The sequence below is a fragment of the Melospiza melodia genome, chromosome 20 (assembly GCF_035770615.1).
Source record: "Melospiza melodia melodia isolate bMelMel2 chromosome 20, bMelMel2.pri, whole genome shotgun sequence".
NCBI classification, from domain to species: domain Eukaryota; kingdom Metazoa; phylum Chordata; class Aves; order Passeriformes; family Passerellidae; genus Melospiza; species Melospiza melodia.
Window position 1 is genome coordinate 8045668 of NC_086213.1, and position 17625 is coordinate 8063292.

The 17625-nt window shown below is 42.5% G+C and overlaps 1 protein-coding gene across 10 annotated transcripts in view; it reads right to left on the minus strand.

Moving 5' to 3' along the window:
• ARVCF (ARVCF delta catenin family member) overlaps nt 1–17625 on the minus strand; it is a 246616-nt gene that overhangs the window by 100047 nt on the left and 128944 nt on the right. The gene's annotated exons all lie outside the window — the stretch shown is intronic.

Consider the following 17625-nt stretch of genomic DNA (forward strand, 5'->3'; position numbering starts at 1 on the left):
AGAAATTAAACTGACTCCTGAACAAGGAATCATCAGCAACTCTGATCACAGGAAAAAAACACAAAACTAATTTTTGCCAGAAGTTTAAACTGAGCACAGTTCCATTTGCAAAATTACATGAAACCAAAGTATAACCTTATCATTCACTTCACAAAAGCCACCAAGTATATTATAACAGGCTGTGAGTACACATCTAAAATGTGTTTAGAAACCCAGAAAATAGACCAGATAATGTGCTCTATATACCCTCAGCAGCAGACATTGCAGCTATTCTTAATCCCAGCTTTGTGAATCTGGTAGACATAATTCATTGTGCTTTTGGAGCCATAATATTTTGCAAAGCACTGCAGTTTGCTGGCTTACAAACCTGCCCTGCCAGCTCACTGTGTAGAAAGATTTCTGCTGACTTCACCCACCATTTCAGTTGCACTCATCAGGGATTAGTATTTTTCCCTGCTAAGGATACAGGCTGCAAGTACCAAGCAGGAAAGGTTACCCATGTGGCTGGAAAAGACAGGTAACATTTTGATAGGTAATAAATACACAGTGAATGAGCACTTAAGGGGCACTTGACTGTTTCTTCCATGAAGTTCAAGTAGCATATTTAAATATCAAATGCTTTAGAAATTTTACTTATTATTAAAGATATAATAGACAAAATCTTTTCATCATGCATTTTATACCATAACTTCTCTAAGAGGAAGTGAAATCATCAGAGAAGCCTTTATATTCTTTACAGACTTTCATGAAAAAAATTCTTCTCTTCACAACTTCACACCTGCACATGCACCACAAGAAATAAAACCATTTTTTAATGGAGAGTATTTAATGTAATGTTAAGAACCTAAGAAACCACGAAGGTAGCAAGCACTTCTGGTCCAGTCCTCTGCCACTAAGGTCACACCTCAGCACTCTGCCAATTCTGAAGCACTGCCATATTTTGCAATGAAGGTGGTTTTCCATAGTAGGCTTCTGTCTTCACACTCAGTGGGAAGAGAAGCAAATTTCAGTACAAGTCTGTATAATTAATCTATTGGAATTATACATTATTAAAATGGCAACTTCAGAACAAATCAGTGAATGAGCTGCTTCAGGAACATTACCTTCACACCTGCAGCAAAAATCCCATGGCAGAAGAGAATATCAGTGAAAATAACTTCTTATAATATTATGCAGCATTTTCCAGTTTGAGCAGTCAAGCAAGTTCAAATGGTCAGCAGCAAAAACCTTTAGTAAACCATTTGGATCTTGATTCTCCTAAGAAAGTTTTACAAGAGAACTAATTAATTATCAGGAACAGGTGCAGAGATGTTGAAGTCTTCATCAATAACCATGGCTCCAGCAGAAATGTTCACTGTTCTTACCCTTGGAGCAGTATGAATGTGATGACAGAACAATGGATTTACTTCCAGAAGAACACGAGTTTGTGGAGGTTTGGAACTCAGGTGAGTTGCCCTGCAGGGTGTATGAACCATCCAGCCTGCCCTGCTCAGCCAGTGCAGGGCACAGAGGATGCAAACAGCTGCTGCACTGCAAGAGAGAGGCTCCACAATGCCCTGGCCACCCCACAGCAGCTCTGTGCAGGTCTGTGCCTCAGGACCCCAGCAGCTGTCCCAGAGCTGGTCACTGCACTGCACACAGGGCTGAAGGAGCTCCACACAAAGAGAGCTCAGCCTGCAGAGCTGGTGTGTGCTGCCATCAGGGGTGTGTGACAGTGCTGGTGCCTGAGCCAGCTCCAGCATCAGCTGCAGGCTGCTCTCCCTCCCAAAGCCTGCCAGCAGCAGCCTGGGAGGCACTCCCCAGCCCATCAAGAAATAACAAGTGACAATTCAGGAAAGCATGTTTGCTATCCATTCATGCGTGCAAGCCCAATCTTGGGCCAAACAGTGAATGTGCTAAAAGGTTTTCCCCAGAGGAAATGTGTTTATTAATTAATATCTACTGAATTAATTGGCTCCCCATATGCTCTGCTGTGCTTCTAAGACTGAAGCCCTGTTGTTGCTACTGAAAGGTGTCAGGCATGGTGACTATCCAGGAGGTTCATCAGAACACTTCAGTCAATCTGAAAAACTAATTTATGTTTTTGTATTCATCAAATTCACAGTGTATCCACCTGTGGCTGAAGACATGGAAAACACATTTAAAATCTCCAATCCATAATAATTTTTTAAAAGGCCAACACACACTCTTACTTCAGCCACAAGTGTGATACACAGCAGAAGCTGAGGAGGTGCTGAGCTGAGGCCATCACTCATCTCTTGGCCCCTCACCAGCAGTAACCTTGGCTGTTCCTTTCACACACTGTTATATCCCTTACACCAACCTGTTCTAGCAACTGCTGCCACTACTATCAAACCAACCTTTACATCCATCACATTCTCTCCCACACCCTTTCATCAGCGCAGGAAAGGTATTTTTGGATTCTGACTACATTTGGCACAACTCTGTTCAATGACACAATTTTTCTAATGTTATCAATCTCTCAATGAGACACTATTTAACACATGTCAGTGTCAGCTGGCAGGGACCACAGCTCCCGTCATTCCTGGTACTCCAGCACTCATCCTGCACCAGCCTCTCTGTGTAAGCTCAGACTGTAGCAGCTGAAGAGGGAGAGCAGTCCTGCAATCTCCCTCTTTTAAGCACATGCCACCACAGGCTGTGCATCCTCATCTCTGAGAGAGACAATTTACTCTCCAAGACATTCCCTCTCCACTGCAATGCCACCTCTCCTAACGCCCCTGGATGCACCCACACAGGGCAGAGGCCAGAAAACCCTTTGTCAGAGTATGGAGGACAAGCACTCATTATGGCAGCCTTCCTAGCAAATTCAGAGACCTTTGATGTTTATTTAGTCCAGGTCTCCAATTTCAGCATTCCCTCACGTATGCAACACCCACTCAGTCCAATTCAGAAACCTGAATATCAACAGCTGTAATTACCACACCCAGTGGCAAACTCAGGCTGCAGCAGCAGCATCCCTGACACAGGCAGCGCTGCTCACCCTGGCACCCTGGCAGAAATAGCCTGAAGTTGTCTCTGCAATAGAAAAGGAGTGTCTCAGCTATATTAAAATACTGTGCTCCAAGATTTTACCACTGTACCACCACACTACAACACACTGCTTACTGCAAGCTGGGCAGGCCCAAGGACCAGGCATCTGACATCATTCCGACAGAAACTGCTCTCACAGACAGGTCTCGGGTGCAGCCATAATGCCATTATTTAATTCCACATGGCCTGTGCTCAGCCTGCAGTAGCAGAGGGCGGGAGAGCAGTCCTACAAGCACCCTCTTGTAAACACATTTTAGCACAGGCTTGAGCTTCTTCAGCTTAGAACCTCAAGAAAATTAAGCTGAAGACAGCCTAAATGTACAACCTCAATTCTACTGCAGGAAATGGTTAAAGTATATCACAAAAGAAACATTTATCAATATAAACAGGTGTAATTGTGATCTGTTCAAAACAGCTTCCTACAGAGGAAGATGGTCGTGCTGGTAAGCAGCAGCAGAAGCTGCAGAGAAGCACAAAATCATGTTCCTAAATCAGAGGCCTTGTTAATCATTTCTTTGCAAGTACAAAATAACTAGAACAAAAATTAAAGCTACTTTCAGATAATAACATCCTCTGCAAGGCAGGCTGCAAATAGAGTCAGCAGGATCTGTGCTACCTGTCTGGCAAACATATTTCCACTTGATAATGGGCATATGACAAGCAAGACTTCTGAAGTGACCCATGTAAAACATCAGTGCACAACACTGCTTACAACACTGCAAATGGAAAAGGTGGGATGATTCCTCCTGTCTGGGAGAGCTGTTTCTGAAAGATTTGCAACATGCCACATGGCAACACATACAGCACTTCATCTTTCCAAGAGATGGCAAACCTCTCTTAAAGCAATGAACTGCTCCTCTTTAATTCAGCACATCTGCCCCACCCAATGATTAAGTCATTTGACAGTTAATTTAGGAGGATGTATTTCTCTTCCAAATGCTAGTAAAAGGCATACAACAGTAAAAAAAGGTAAATGTTCAGTTTCCAGCCACTCTGATACAGCATAAACCTACAGAAAGGAATTGGAGAAGCAGTAACTATGCACAACATCACAGCAGCATAACCTCAATAAGCCCATGTGTACAGACTGTTCCTAGAGACAACTCTTTGCTCTTCAAGGATTCAGGCTTGAAGGTATCTTTTCCATGCACTTCACTTAGTTTTGGTTCACTACCCTGCATGCAGATACAGAAGACTTCGTAACACATTTACTGCCCACCTGCAAGACATTAATGATTAATTTCCAAGCATATCAACTGTACACAGCTTCGGGCTGCTGGGCTTTCCTTTTTCCTCTGTCTCTTCACTGCTTGCTTTGAAGAAAAAAGAACAAGAATATCACGCAAAATCCAGCTAGAGATATTAAAACATTGCAGTATTTTTCAGTCTCAGCAGAATAGCTGGGGAGTCAAAGATTTTAATCAAAGGATTAGAAAAAATGATTTCAAATACACAAAGTGCATGCCAGATCAAATGCTGTCTTCTGTCATACAAGGTAACTGTTATCCAGTGGACTAATTTGCAAACATAATTTTATCTATTTATTAACTAAATCAGACTAGGTGAGAAGATGTGAAGATATGATTTGTCCTGTCAGCTTCACCCTGGGACCACGGCAACTGAGGATGGAAGAGGCACCTGTACGAGGTCCATGCTGAAGTGGGATCTGCATGCAGAGACAATTCAGTTGATGGTGAAAGATGAGATCCACAACAACTCCTGCCTGGTGCTTTGAAAAATGTTCCATTTGTTCTGTCATGTCTGCAGAGCAGCCCTGGGGAGGCTGAGCAGAGCCCAAAGGGCAGCCTGGCAGAAGCTCCAGCTCTGAAGGCACCCAGAGGAGCTTCTTCCAGTGGGCCACGAGGAGCTGCTGCAGCTCAACTGTCCCAAGGTGAGAGCATCAGCCAGAGGGAGGGGAATTCACCTAGCAGGGTCTGGAAAATGGGGAAGAAGCCACAGCTACATTTGAATATATCCCTAAATCCGCATTTGCCATCAGAGGAACAAAGACATTTGATTTAGATTTACCTCGCCTATCTGCTTCTCTGTTCTTGAAGGTTCTTCACAACAGAGTTAAAGGGAACTTCCTGCAAAGATCTCCCCAGACAAGAAATGCTAGTAACTTCTTGTGAGATATAAATACAGCAAAAGCTCTCAAAAAGTTTCTGAGTCCAACTTTTACTTTCCCAGTACAGGCTGATCAGATGAGTCCTTGATGTCTTTTGTAGCTGTACTTTACCTGGAGGCTGACTGTGGGAAAGGTACAGCCACAGCTTCTCGGTGTAACTCCTGACACAAATACTGTCCTGAAGGAAAAACAATGCTCTTTTGAAATTAAATTAAACCACTAGCAAAGCAGAGCAATTACTCTGGAGAGAAGCCACTTTTAATAATAATAAAATCCACGCAAGGACAACTGTAATATACAAAATTTAAACTTAAATATACCACACAGACCAGCACATCTATCCAAATGCATCTGTCTGTCCAAATTCACAGCTTTTTTTCTTTAACATAAAAGTTTGCAATGGGAATTCAGGAGAATATGCCAAAAACCTTTGACAATTTTATATATGGAGCACAGAAAAAAAACCTGAAGTACAAAGAAAAAAATAAAACCAAGCATTTTTAGGGAACGTGCTTAAATGCCTTGTTTCCTGCCTGAAATTTGCCTTCTGATAAATGAAGTCCACTATGACAAAACTTTTTTCCATCCAGTTGCTCTTCCAGATCTTTGAGATGCTCTGGGAATGGTGGGAGGTAACAGTCTTAGCAAAATCTAGCCAGATGACCAGGGCAGTACCAAAAGGTTGAAGGGTTCAGTAAGGGAAGGGCAGATGAAAACACACACCCTCCCCATGCAAAAGGAAACAGGGAAATAAAACTGCCTTGATTGATATTTCTGAAGAACAGTTCACATCTAGGGATTTACTAATAATGTTCTCCCAAGACAGGCTTTGTGTGACAGCTGATTTTGTCTCTCTGGTAACACCTTTAAAAAAAAACCATTCCAGACAGATACACAGATCATTCACTCCAAGGACTGATCTGCACAGTCATGGTCAATGTCATAAGTCTTTCTCCCTTTGCTCTTTAAAAAAAAAAAAAAAAAAAGAAAAGAACGAGGGAAAAATCCCATCTGTGACATACCTTAGAGCATCAGAAACTCGGTCAGCTTTTGCAGTAATCTGATTCACCCCTCTGGCTGCCCTTGAATTTTTACACAAGATCCAAGCCCTGCACAGACAGGATGCTGTACTGCAACAGGTAAAAGAGAAAACCTGCAGAATTGAGGTCAGGGGTCTACAGCTCTGGTAACTGCTTTTCTTTTTCATTGGCAGAGGCAATAGGCTACACATGGTGTGTGTGAAAGAATGAAAGCTAAAGCAAACAGCTTGCAAGTCTTGTTAAATTATCTGTACTGAGTAAGAACCATGAAAAGCACACAACATAGAAAGAGATTATGAAGTACAGTGAAAAATGAAAGATCTGCAGTTTGGGGCCAAGTCACAGAGTGTGAGGTATCTGGAGTCCTACAGCTGACCAGGGGTTGCAGAAAGAATCCATGAGCATTCCAGGGTAAGCTGCTCTGCTGACTGATTACTTGGAGCTAGAAACTAGTTGAGGAAAAAGAATCAGCAGCTCAGAAAATGGCAAAAATGAAGACAGACTTCTAAGTATAGTCTAGCAGTACCTGGAATATTGTGCTACAGACGTGATCTAATTAGACAGTAAGCCAAATATCCACATTTCATTACTTGATGATCTATTGTATCAAAGACCCTGAGAATTTTTTGACATTTGAGAAAACTAAGACAGTATTTTCAGAAGTTGCATGTGAGTCACTGATGAACTCCCTCTGAAGGAAGCAGACCATTGTGCTGTCTTTCCAGCAAAAGCCACAGTGCATTTTCTGTTTGTGGTGTTTAATCATTAAAAAGAGAGGGGAGGAAAAAATCCTTTTTGCTAGGGTGCAGCTAATAGTAGAATGAACTACCTCATTCATCTAAATAAAGTCAGCTCTAAACCACACAATAACCATTTAAGCGCCTGCTTTGTTAATTATTTCACTGTTTATCTAATTCATTATGAGCATGTACATAATAAGCTCATTCAGCATAAGCCAAGATCAGAGAGAGAAGACACCCATCCAGCCTACCCAGCCTTCTGCCCACTGGGGGTCTGTCCCCTGCAGCCCTGCCCAGGTTTATGGGGTCCCTGACCCTCTTGAGAATGTTCAGCCACTCCACAGCTCAATACAGCACAGCTTTGTGAAAGCTTCCTGTCTCTTCTACCATCATTCTTCCATAGCCTTTGTGTGGATTTTGGTACGGTTACCCTTAACTTTCCAATTTATTTCAGGAAAAAAAGTCACCTTCCAGCATGAACAAGGACAATATTCCCAACGGCAGAGAACAGGTGAATTGTTTCATTATTAATCCACTTCCCTTTTCCTCACCTGTTGCTTCTGAATTATTTTGCCTACAGCTGCAACAACTGTTCCTCTGAAAATCAGGATGTCTATAAATGCACAATAGAGCTCACCTGGGAAACAAGGGCAATACACCTTCAAGAGGGCACAAGGAATTGCACCTGCACCTCCTACACGACCTCAATTATATCCTGCATCCACTCCCTTTCATAAAGGCACGGCACTTTGTGATTCCCTTAAGAAAAAGTACATTTCACCTTTCTATGCTTCATTTCAGTTTGGCATTTATATAGCTCAGAAGATAACTACACCTTTTTCTGGTGATGTTAGCATATGATTAAGTGTTCCTCAAACAGAGGCACTTTTCTTGGAGATGGTAATTGAAGTCAGCACATGGACTGGCCTGAGAGGCTGCATTAGCAGTTCAAACACTGCTCTCCTACTTCGGAGGAGTGAGCTAATCTTCAGGTGGACTACGATAGCTGGAGCCTTGGAGAAAACCAGAAATGGCAACATGTCTGGGAGCCTTTTTCTTGGTAGACAAGCCCATCACAACATCACTCCAAGTGGCAAAACACAACTGGAGCAAATCAAAACAAAGCCCCAGCCACGCTTGAGTTCCTACTGAGGGAGTGGTGCTTTCCTCAAGTATTTCCAAACAGCAGTCAGGGTGGGTGGGTGTGGGGAGTCAAAGGCTTCAGTACAAACTGTTTATTGAAATAATTCCCTTTAATTGCTCTCCCTCAGTGCAGTTTTTAGCCATGGAATCACTTGTGGCCCTGGGAAGGGGCAAGTATGTACCATTTGTGACTGCAATTAAAGCAGAGTAATTAACCAATCCCTCCATTTCTGCAAGAAAAGCTTCTTAAGCTGATAATGAATTTAAGCATTTGAAAGTAGTGAAACTGATTTTCCATGCAGCAACAGCATAGGAACTACCAAATGCTTTCTTCTTGACTGTTCGCTGAGCACCTGAAATGATGCAGATCATTACTTCAGCAGGCACCAGGGCTGTTAATCTCAAGATTTACACAGGAGGCAAAAACTTACATTGCAATACAGCCACAGAAGTTCAACTGTACAATGTATACAAATTTTGTATGAAACAACAGGATCTTCTGAGAAATTACAGCAATTTGGGTGTGAGAAAGCAAAAAGACTTAAATCTGCACAAATATTGTTAGGACTGCCAGGGTGAATTTACACAGCACACCAACTGCCAATTAAAAATGTTAAACAAAAGCCAACCATCTTGGTCTGTAAATTTTTTCCTCCCAGCTGCTGTGTAGGCACATTATTTAGAGCAGCTGTGTTATTAAGAAAAAGAAAAAAACTGAAGTAGCTCTTGTGCACTTACAAAATCCTGTGCAGAACTTTGACCCTGCAGTGAAGGGCTCAGCCTGTGTTTGGGCCAGCAGAACTTACTTGACTTGTGTCCCAGATTTAGCCCTGAGAGGAAAATTCATCTCCAGCAAATCTATTGAATGAATGTGGCATCATTTGAGTCAGGAGCCAAGTCTCATACAACCAAAGCACAATTAAGTATCAGGCAAGCAAAATGTCTGAAGGCAGACAAGCTTCCCAGTTGGATGTTATAAACCAGGATAAATAACCACAATGACAAGGGCCAAATTTGAATTACAACTCCATTACAGTTAAGCATTTAAGCATAACATATAGCTACAGATTCTCAGCCACTTCACTTCTCAAAACTGAGAAAAAATGTGCTCACTTCCCATTCTGCAGCTGGGCCGCTGCACTCTGAATGCTGCATCAGCAGCACTGGGTAGTGTCAAACTTTTCCCTTGCCACCCACCCCTGTGCCCCAGGAGCCATTCTGATCTTTCAAAAGCTGTTTTTCCACAACCTCATGGGATTCACTTTCTATTTCTTCACACCTCATTTTAAAGATCTTATGGGAAATTGAAGCAGTCTAACTCTGGTCAACACCACAGCAGCTACCCTAAAATGGAAAGCCCAGCCTGAGCTGCCATCACTTGGTGATGCAGGACACCTTTCATCAGGAAACTCACTGAGCTATCATCTATACCTACATGTCTCAGGCACAGCTCAGCTCAATCCATGGCTGTGCAACAGCTCAAATGAAGGAACACTTTGCCTCAGCTAGGAAAAACACATCAGAAGAAAACAGAAGTCAGAGGTAGGGAAAAAAGCCAACTGGAAGCTTTTATTATCCTTTTTATTGAGTTCTATACTACTCTCCCCAATCTCTGAAATGGTTCTGGAACTCTCACAAACACATTGAATAGACAGAAGCATACAAGAGATCTTGTCCCAGGGGCACAACACAGAATTGGGTCAGGAAACTGGGAAACATTTGACTTGCTCAGGCCAACACTATAAGGCAAAAAAAAATGAAGTTTTGATTGGAATGTGGCCATGCTGGCTCAAAGCAGTTATCTCCTACACCAATCTCAGTACTGATGCCTTGAACAACAGCAGTATCACATTCCATATTTTGAAGAGGACATGCTTGGTTTCATCCTCCACACTGCACATACACAGTGTCCCTTCTCCACCCAGCAGCAAAGAGGAAAAATGTTCCATAACCTTTTCCTGAGCTTAACTGAAAATCACCTGGTGCTTGTCAAGAGAAGCAAGACCAGGAGTGACAGAAGTTCATCTAAGAGCAGGCATTTGACCTTCCTGTCCTGCAATACCTGAGTTCACCCACCCAGGTACTGCCATTCCTGTGACACCGTGCACCGAGTATGCATGGGGTCCTGAGCCCCCACTTCTCTTCATTTAGATCAATCCATTTTGAATACCACAAGTATCTTAATATGACTTCTAAAACAGTTAACCCTACACTGCTTTTACCTATTCAAAAATTTACTGCTTCTCTGCTGCTAGAAAGAGTCAGAGACAAAAATGCTCAGATCTGGTCCTACTCACAGTCATTCTATGACATCCTTCTTAGTTCTTTTTCTAAATTTTTCTCTCCCAAAAAAGGAAAGGAGGCAACATTTATTCCCCCAAAATTGCTGAAACAAGACAGATGAACAGAGCAGTGTGAATGCCACAGAAGTGCATAAACACAGAGGTGCAGCACAAGGGTGGGACCCTGCTGGGACACAGCCTAAGAGCCATTAACACCATGCAGGGCAAACCATGTTTACACAAAGCCTGAGGATACACATCTGGATGGCATTGACAGAAGTGACCTTGATACAAAAGCAGGGATATCACCAGCTCTCCAGTATTGCAGGAGATGTCCCAAGCAAATAAAGGCCTTGTTTCCATTTGTATTATATAAATTGAAATAATTCAACCACCTTCCAACAATATTTTGCATTTCACGATCACTACCTTCTCTACATCATGGGAAATTCAAAGCCAGCATTCATTTTAAAGGCTATGTATTTCATAGAGGAAACTGAGGCACAGACTGTCCAGAGATTACTCCCCAGTGCTTCAGTGCCCCCAGTCATCCTGAGCTTACTTGGCACACTGGTGGTCAGCAACAGCAGTTAAGTCCATCAGTGTCTGACAAAGAGACTCCTGCCTCTTCCATCATCCAAAGAGAAAACTCTGGTTCTTTAACTTTTCAGGCCATTGAAAAGCCCAGCTGAAAAAGTTTAACCTTTCTGTGTGGCAGATTTTGTGAAATGTCCCACAAATGGAAGGTTGCCTCTGGAACTCATTTATCAGGAATTTCAGCAATGCTCTACACAGATGTTGCATATCACTTTAGGCTCCTACTAAAAGTCAAAATGTTGTTGAACTCAAACATGAAGGATTAACTCCACTGGACTTTAAACTGCCATGAACACTGACTGTAATTCCCTCTCAGGACAATAAGAATATCCCAACATCCAACAGTGAAATGACACAACCTGTAGGCTGCACCTTGTCCTCTTCCCCTCACACTTTTTTCCCCCCAATTCAGCTGAAATTCACGTGTGTTTGCTAAACTTTCCTTAGGCACTCTAGATTCTAGTCAATCTTCTTAAATTCTCAACATCAGCTACTATTTCTGCAGAGGTCCTGATCTCCTTCAGTATTTTCAACAGCATTTTCTCTCTGGTTCCTCACTGCCCACCCTGCCTTAGCATCTGACACCCAACATCCATCTCCTCCAGTATGTGCCTGAAACACTCAGACTCCCATTCAGTAACTGTGAAAAGCCTCTTCCACCATGAGCAGCAGCCATTTCTTCTTCACCTTTCACAACAACCTTCTCCAGATGTCAAATACAACAGGAGCTCTGCCTCAGAGTTTTTCTTACCAATTCCCTTTCAATCAAAGGCACTGGGCCAAAATAAACCACCTCCTGCAACCTGCTGTCCATCACTGCTATTCTAAGCGTACTTGGCAGTGTATCCTAGGGATTGCTCATTTTCAGGGATGTATATACGGAACACGATGACACAGTGAGACTCTTGACTCCTTCAATGGCATAACAGAGAGCCTGAGAAACAGGGGTGTACAGAAACTGCCCCAATGGCATCCATCAATAGAGGCACAGACACATGTTTATCTTCTTTACAAGAAGCTTTTCAAGCTGTAAGTGTTCAGGTTATTTGTAGAGCCTCAGTTTCAACTCCAAGAAGCCTAATCTAAATTTTTGCTGAAGTTGCTATATTAATAGCAGCTTCTTTCCTCCTGGGAAGTATCAACACAATCATCTCTTGGACTCTTTAGTAACAAAGGAAGGCAAAAAGCAAACTACAAAGGAGAAAACAACCCAGCTTAGAGAGGTTCTTATTTTTTAGCTGACAAGCAAATGAAAACTCCATATCTACAAAGGTAGAATAAGCATTTCAGAAACATATTTCTTATTCCTACGTGGTGAGAAGTCTTTTCAAAAGGATTGAAGTCCCTCAGTTCAATCTTAACATTAACATGAACTCTTCAAGTATTTTCTGCTCTTGCAGATCATTCATGTGATTTTAGAAAACCTTTTTCTCAGAAAAGTAAAAAAAGTTCTTTAGTCTCCAAACTGAAGCCAGCTCTACATACACTCATAGGTCAAATCCCTATTTCTTTATATGGACAGTAAGAAAAGTGAGGCTGTTGTAAGAGGTACAAATCCTGTAGCAATGTCCCAATCATGTGAATGTGAGCTGGTAAACTCATTCTGTAAATGTTCTTGTCTTACACCCAATTTTGACTGTCTTTTGTACATACACACTTCTCTTACAAAGCCTCTTCAGTCCTTTCTGTAGCTCACCAGCTCACTCACTTTACAGAGGTCATTCTGGGGAAAACTGCTTTTTCTTTGCACCCTGGCTGCTGATTTCTATGCTAATTAATCAATAGATGAGGCTCACTACAGGCCATCACTCGTTGTTACTGCACAGCTCACCACAGCGCTGGTGTGTCCATCTGCTGTGCTGGTGGCACAGGATCTGCTGGCAGGCTCCAGGGCAGGCAGCCAAGGAGCTGCTGGCCTTCCAGCAGCATCATCCTTCTCCCTTAAAATGCCACATCCTTCTCCCACAAACACACAGCAACTGCTGCTCTCCAGCTGAGCCAGCCAAACTGCTCCACTACCTCAGCATGAAGATGTATCTTGAGCTTTGAAACAAAACGTTTTTGCACTTGAAGGATGTCAGGGGTTACCTACAGAAACCTGCCCAAGTATTTCCCTGGGTTGTCAAACAGCCAAGCAGAACAGCAGCAGTCATTCTGACAGACTAACGGGCCAGGGACCAGCTGTCTACAGCAGAGCCATTTTCTTGGTCAAAAGAGGGGCTTTATAAGTAAGTTATTATGTAGTGATTGAATGATACCATAAACCTTCTTTGTTTTAAAGCTGATTTGATGTAGATGAAATAAATCACTGGGTAGCCCCAGTTTTACTGGGTTAATCACTTTTAAGTTTTTTCCCTACTTTACTGGGCAACATTTTCAGACGACCTCAAGTTCTCCTGATGCCTGGTATTCCTCCCACCAGCGTAGGCACATCTGGAAATAACACAACCCTATTGTTTTGCTTATAGTAACAACAACAAAACAGACCTTATGGAAACAGATTTCATCTCCTATGCACAGCAAAGTGTGAACAGCGAAACAACAATCTACGGAGGTGATGAAAGATGGAGCAAAGTGGTTTTGAACCAGTTTCCACAGGAGCAGCCCAAGCAGATGTGTGGCTGCACCCAGCAGCATGAGAGGACACAAGGCTTGTGCTGCAGCCAACAGCAAACCACTCACTAGAACACATCATCACCTCCTGATGTGCTTGATTCCTCAATATGATAATACAAAAATAACATGGCTGCATCACAATGATATAGCAGGAAAATCATACACCTTGAATGTTTTGTCCTATTTTAGCATAAAGGATTTTCCATTAGGCAAGGACAGCCTTTCAGTAGTAGAGTAATATTTCAAGGGGAAAAAAAAAAAAAACCATCAGCTTTTCGGTTTCTGAATAGGGGGAAAAAAAAGCATTTCCAGATATCCTTTTGAAAAAGGACCACTGAGACCAATTCTGTTGTCTACTTCAGAGATCTTTAAAAGACATTTTGTAATTTCAAGCCAAAGCACATCACTCTGTCATGGGGAGGGAAGAGAAAAGAAAAGGGAAAACAATTTAATTTCCCCTGCTCATCTGAACACGCATCAAGTGAGCCTTTCAACAAACTCATAAAAATGTGCAAGGCAGACAGAAAATAATTTAGGATGCATTTAGAATTTATTGACTTGGCCTGGTCATACATTTGATAACATATCTTGCTGTTGGTATGGCAAGTGAGGATAATAAAATTAAAGCTGATCTGTGAAAACTGGCAGGCTTAGCTTTAAATGGAGCTTCAAACCATACCAAAACAAAAAAATATCTGGTCTCTCTTTGGAAAATACACTGCAACATCTCCAAATTAGCCATAATTACTGCAAAATAACTTCCTGAAGAAGAAATGGGCTATAAAACCACTCCTGGTGGCAGGCATGAGAGATTGAGCACTTCAAGACCAGTCACTGGTCCTACCATTCCACATAGCAAGTGAAAGCTTCCTTACCAGGAGAAGCTGTATTTCAGAACTATTACTTGAAAGAAGCCCAGTATTTTACATTATTGCCACATCAGTTTGACTCTTCCTTATTTAGTACTTTCTGCTTGAACAAAGTCCCAGTATTTAGTCTGGGGGTGAGGGGGAGACCTTAATTTACAGGGAAAGGTGAGGGTGGTTTAAGCCAAGAAGAGCCTGTCAAGCATTGATAGGTAAACTCCAGCTTTCTGTTATACACCAATTCATCCTTTCCTCAATCCTTTCCCATCACACAGCCAGATGTTGCCAACTTTATCAGCATGACTTCTGCAATGATGACTTTACATGGCAAGGGACTGTGCCACCACCTGCCACTGAGTACCTGCACCTCTCAGGGAAGCTCAGGGCTTGCCTGAATTATTTGTAGCTCTGGTTGTTCAAAAACAAAATCCTAAGAGCTCTCTCAAGGCTGAAGTGCAAAATATGTTAAGATATGTGAGATGCCTCCATTTCGTTGTGGTTTTTTAACTATTCAAACTTACCCCATGTACCTGGGGGCATTTGTGAACCCCAGGCTGCCAACAGCACACCAACCAAGGCAGGCAAGCAGTTCCCAGCCTGGACACAAGACAAGAGTGCAAGAAAATCCAGACACACTATTCAGTGTCCCTAACTTATGTCTGGAGTAATCATCTGAATTTTATGGTGTTTCAAGAGAAAATAACTGAAACACCCAGTGGGTTTTTATTTTAATTTACTTTTGAATACACTGGTGAGAAGGGCTGGGGAAGAAGCCTCTTGTTGCAATGCCTTACAGCTACAGAGAAAGCAAGCCAACCTTTTACAAAATAAGAAACACAGCAGAAAACAAAACCAGCCAAAAGCTCTTCAAAATTATCAAGCACAGTGCTACCTTGCAATCTACCTCTTGATTAAGCAAAAGGTTTGGGATGCTTCACAGGCTACTAAATTTCACTGAAAAAGCCACCACCTCAGCACTGAGAGGAGAACAGCAAAGCCTGTCCAGGCTCAGTCCCAACCTCAATGGCCTCTCCCCAGGATTATCTCTGCAGCCTCCCATTCAATGCTGTTTAACACACCACAGCACACATTTCAGCTGCTAATTCAGCTCTCTGGTCAAAACAGGCAACAGAAGCAAACAGATAATTTCTCCCCAGATCCTGACTTCCAACCTACAATCATTTATTTATGCACAGCAGTGTTCACAAATTCATCTCCAGCAGCCCCTGGAACACAAAGCTCAGTAACCTGATATGGTTTCCATGAGACCAGTTACAGAGATTGAAGGAAGGACCATTAAAACAAAACAAAAAAGCAATGAACTACGAGAGAGTCGATGTTTCAAAGCATGTAGCAAGTCTCTCCTACTGATCACTCTGCCAGTTCTTCAACTGAACCACAACTGAAAAGCCAATTTAATAAACATCTCTCATTTCAACAGGCAGGACACCACCAGGCACCAAGAAATGTTGCAGCTCAGCAAGAAGAGAATGCAGTGATCACTGCGTGGGCATAACAGAGGGATTATTTTACAATTACAGCAACAATGAAAAAGCAATTTATACAGTAACACGCTGATATACTGGCAAGCACCTGTCCAAAGGGATTAAATGGAAGTCTGACACAGACTACAGACACAAGAATGTCTTTAGCAAAAGGTTTATGAACTTCCCTAGACAGTCATATTTCTAAGCAATGTCCCTTAAAGACACTATCTTGCATTTAGACCCGTTTTAGGTAACAGGCACAGTGCACAAACAAGAAATCAAAGTTCACTTTAAGAATTTTTATTTATTTGAAGAGAAGTAAAAACATATATGAAAAGGCTAGGTCACTTTTAATTGCTTCAGAGAGCATACCTCACTGGCCCCCAAAATGCCTTCATTTCTTGGGCTTAAACTGGCCAAGGAACCTCAGAGGTGGCACTGGTAGCTCTTGGGGAGCTCCTGCTGCAGCAGTGACTTTGACAGAATATTTCAGAAGTCCTCAGCAGGAGTAACAGGGAAGCAGCCACAAGAGAGGAAGTTATCCAGGAACACTGTGGGGATGGCCTGAATGGTTCACAGCATCTCATGCCCCTGAAGCAAACCCCAGGTACTCTCTGGAAAAAAGCTGCTTAACAAAACCAACTTGCAAGGATAACCTGCAGGTAGATCAGGCTCCCTTCCAGAGCAGGGAACATCCAACCGAGAGGGAAAAAACCCCCACGCTGCAGAAGAGAAATTCGGGTAGTTCAAAGGGAGGGCAGATGAACATTTTTACAAACCACAGAGCTTTTAGCTCTGGTTGATTTATTAAATGGGTCGTCCTCTTTTTCCTATCACTTCAGGCAACAGCTGAATTATTCAATGAGCTCCAGTTGACTATGTTGTTTCTAAAACACTTGGGCTATCTCTGGGGAAGGAAGACAAGAGGCGAGGGGGTATAAAAACACGTTTAAAAGTTAAAGAATTTAACAGAAGTGGGTCCTATTCATTTAGAAAAGTCTCAGAAGCAGAGAGGAAGTCAAGCACATCTGCAGGTCTCCTGGCTAAGGAAACTTGTAGCACATGGAGAAGTGGAGAGGTGCAGCTCAGCTGCAGCCTTGTTCCCACACCAGCTCAAGGCTGCTGCCCCTTCTGCTCCCACAAGCAGGATTCAAGGCTCCAGCCTCAGTGACACCCACCATGGCTTTGGAAACAAACACATGCTTTACTCTTCCCTAACAGAACTGTCAGAAGAATTTCTCCTGCAATCCCGTTGAGAGAAAAGCAGTTTTCAGACAATCTTTCAGAGTTTAATAACTGCAGTATTTTTTTTTTTTTGCCAGCCCAAAGCAGAGTGACTTGAACTGGACAGGGAGAATGCAGCCAACCTCTGAGTGAGGCAAATACCAAACCATCAGGCTAACAAAGCAACATTCCTCTGAACACACCATTTCTCACGGATCACCAGCTCCAGGACTTAACTTCATAGTGGCCTTTAATTAATGAAAACACTGTGTGATGGTCATGTGAAAAGAGGTTAGTTTTCAGATGTTTTTCAGATTTCAGCAGTAGCAGAAGTGATTGGTCATGAAGTAGCAGATGAGCTCTTGCAAAATTACTTATGATCCAGCAAAGAAGAGATATTTGCTGCAGAGAAGGTCAGCTTGCTAGAAGAAAGCCTGTTGACAGCAGA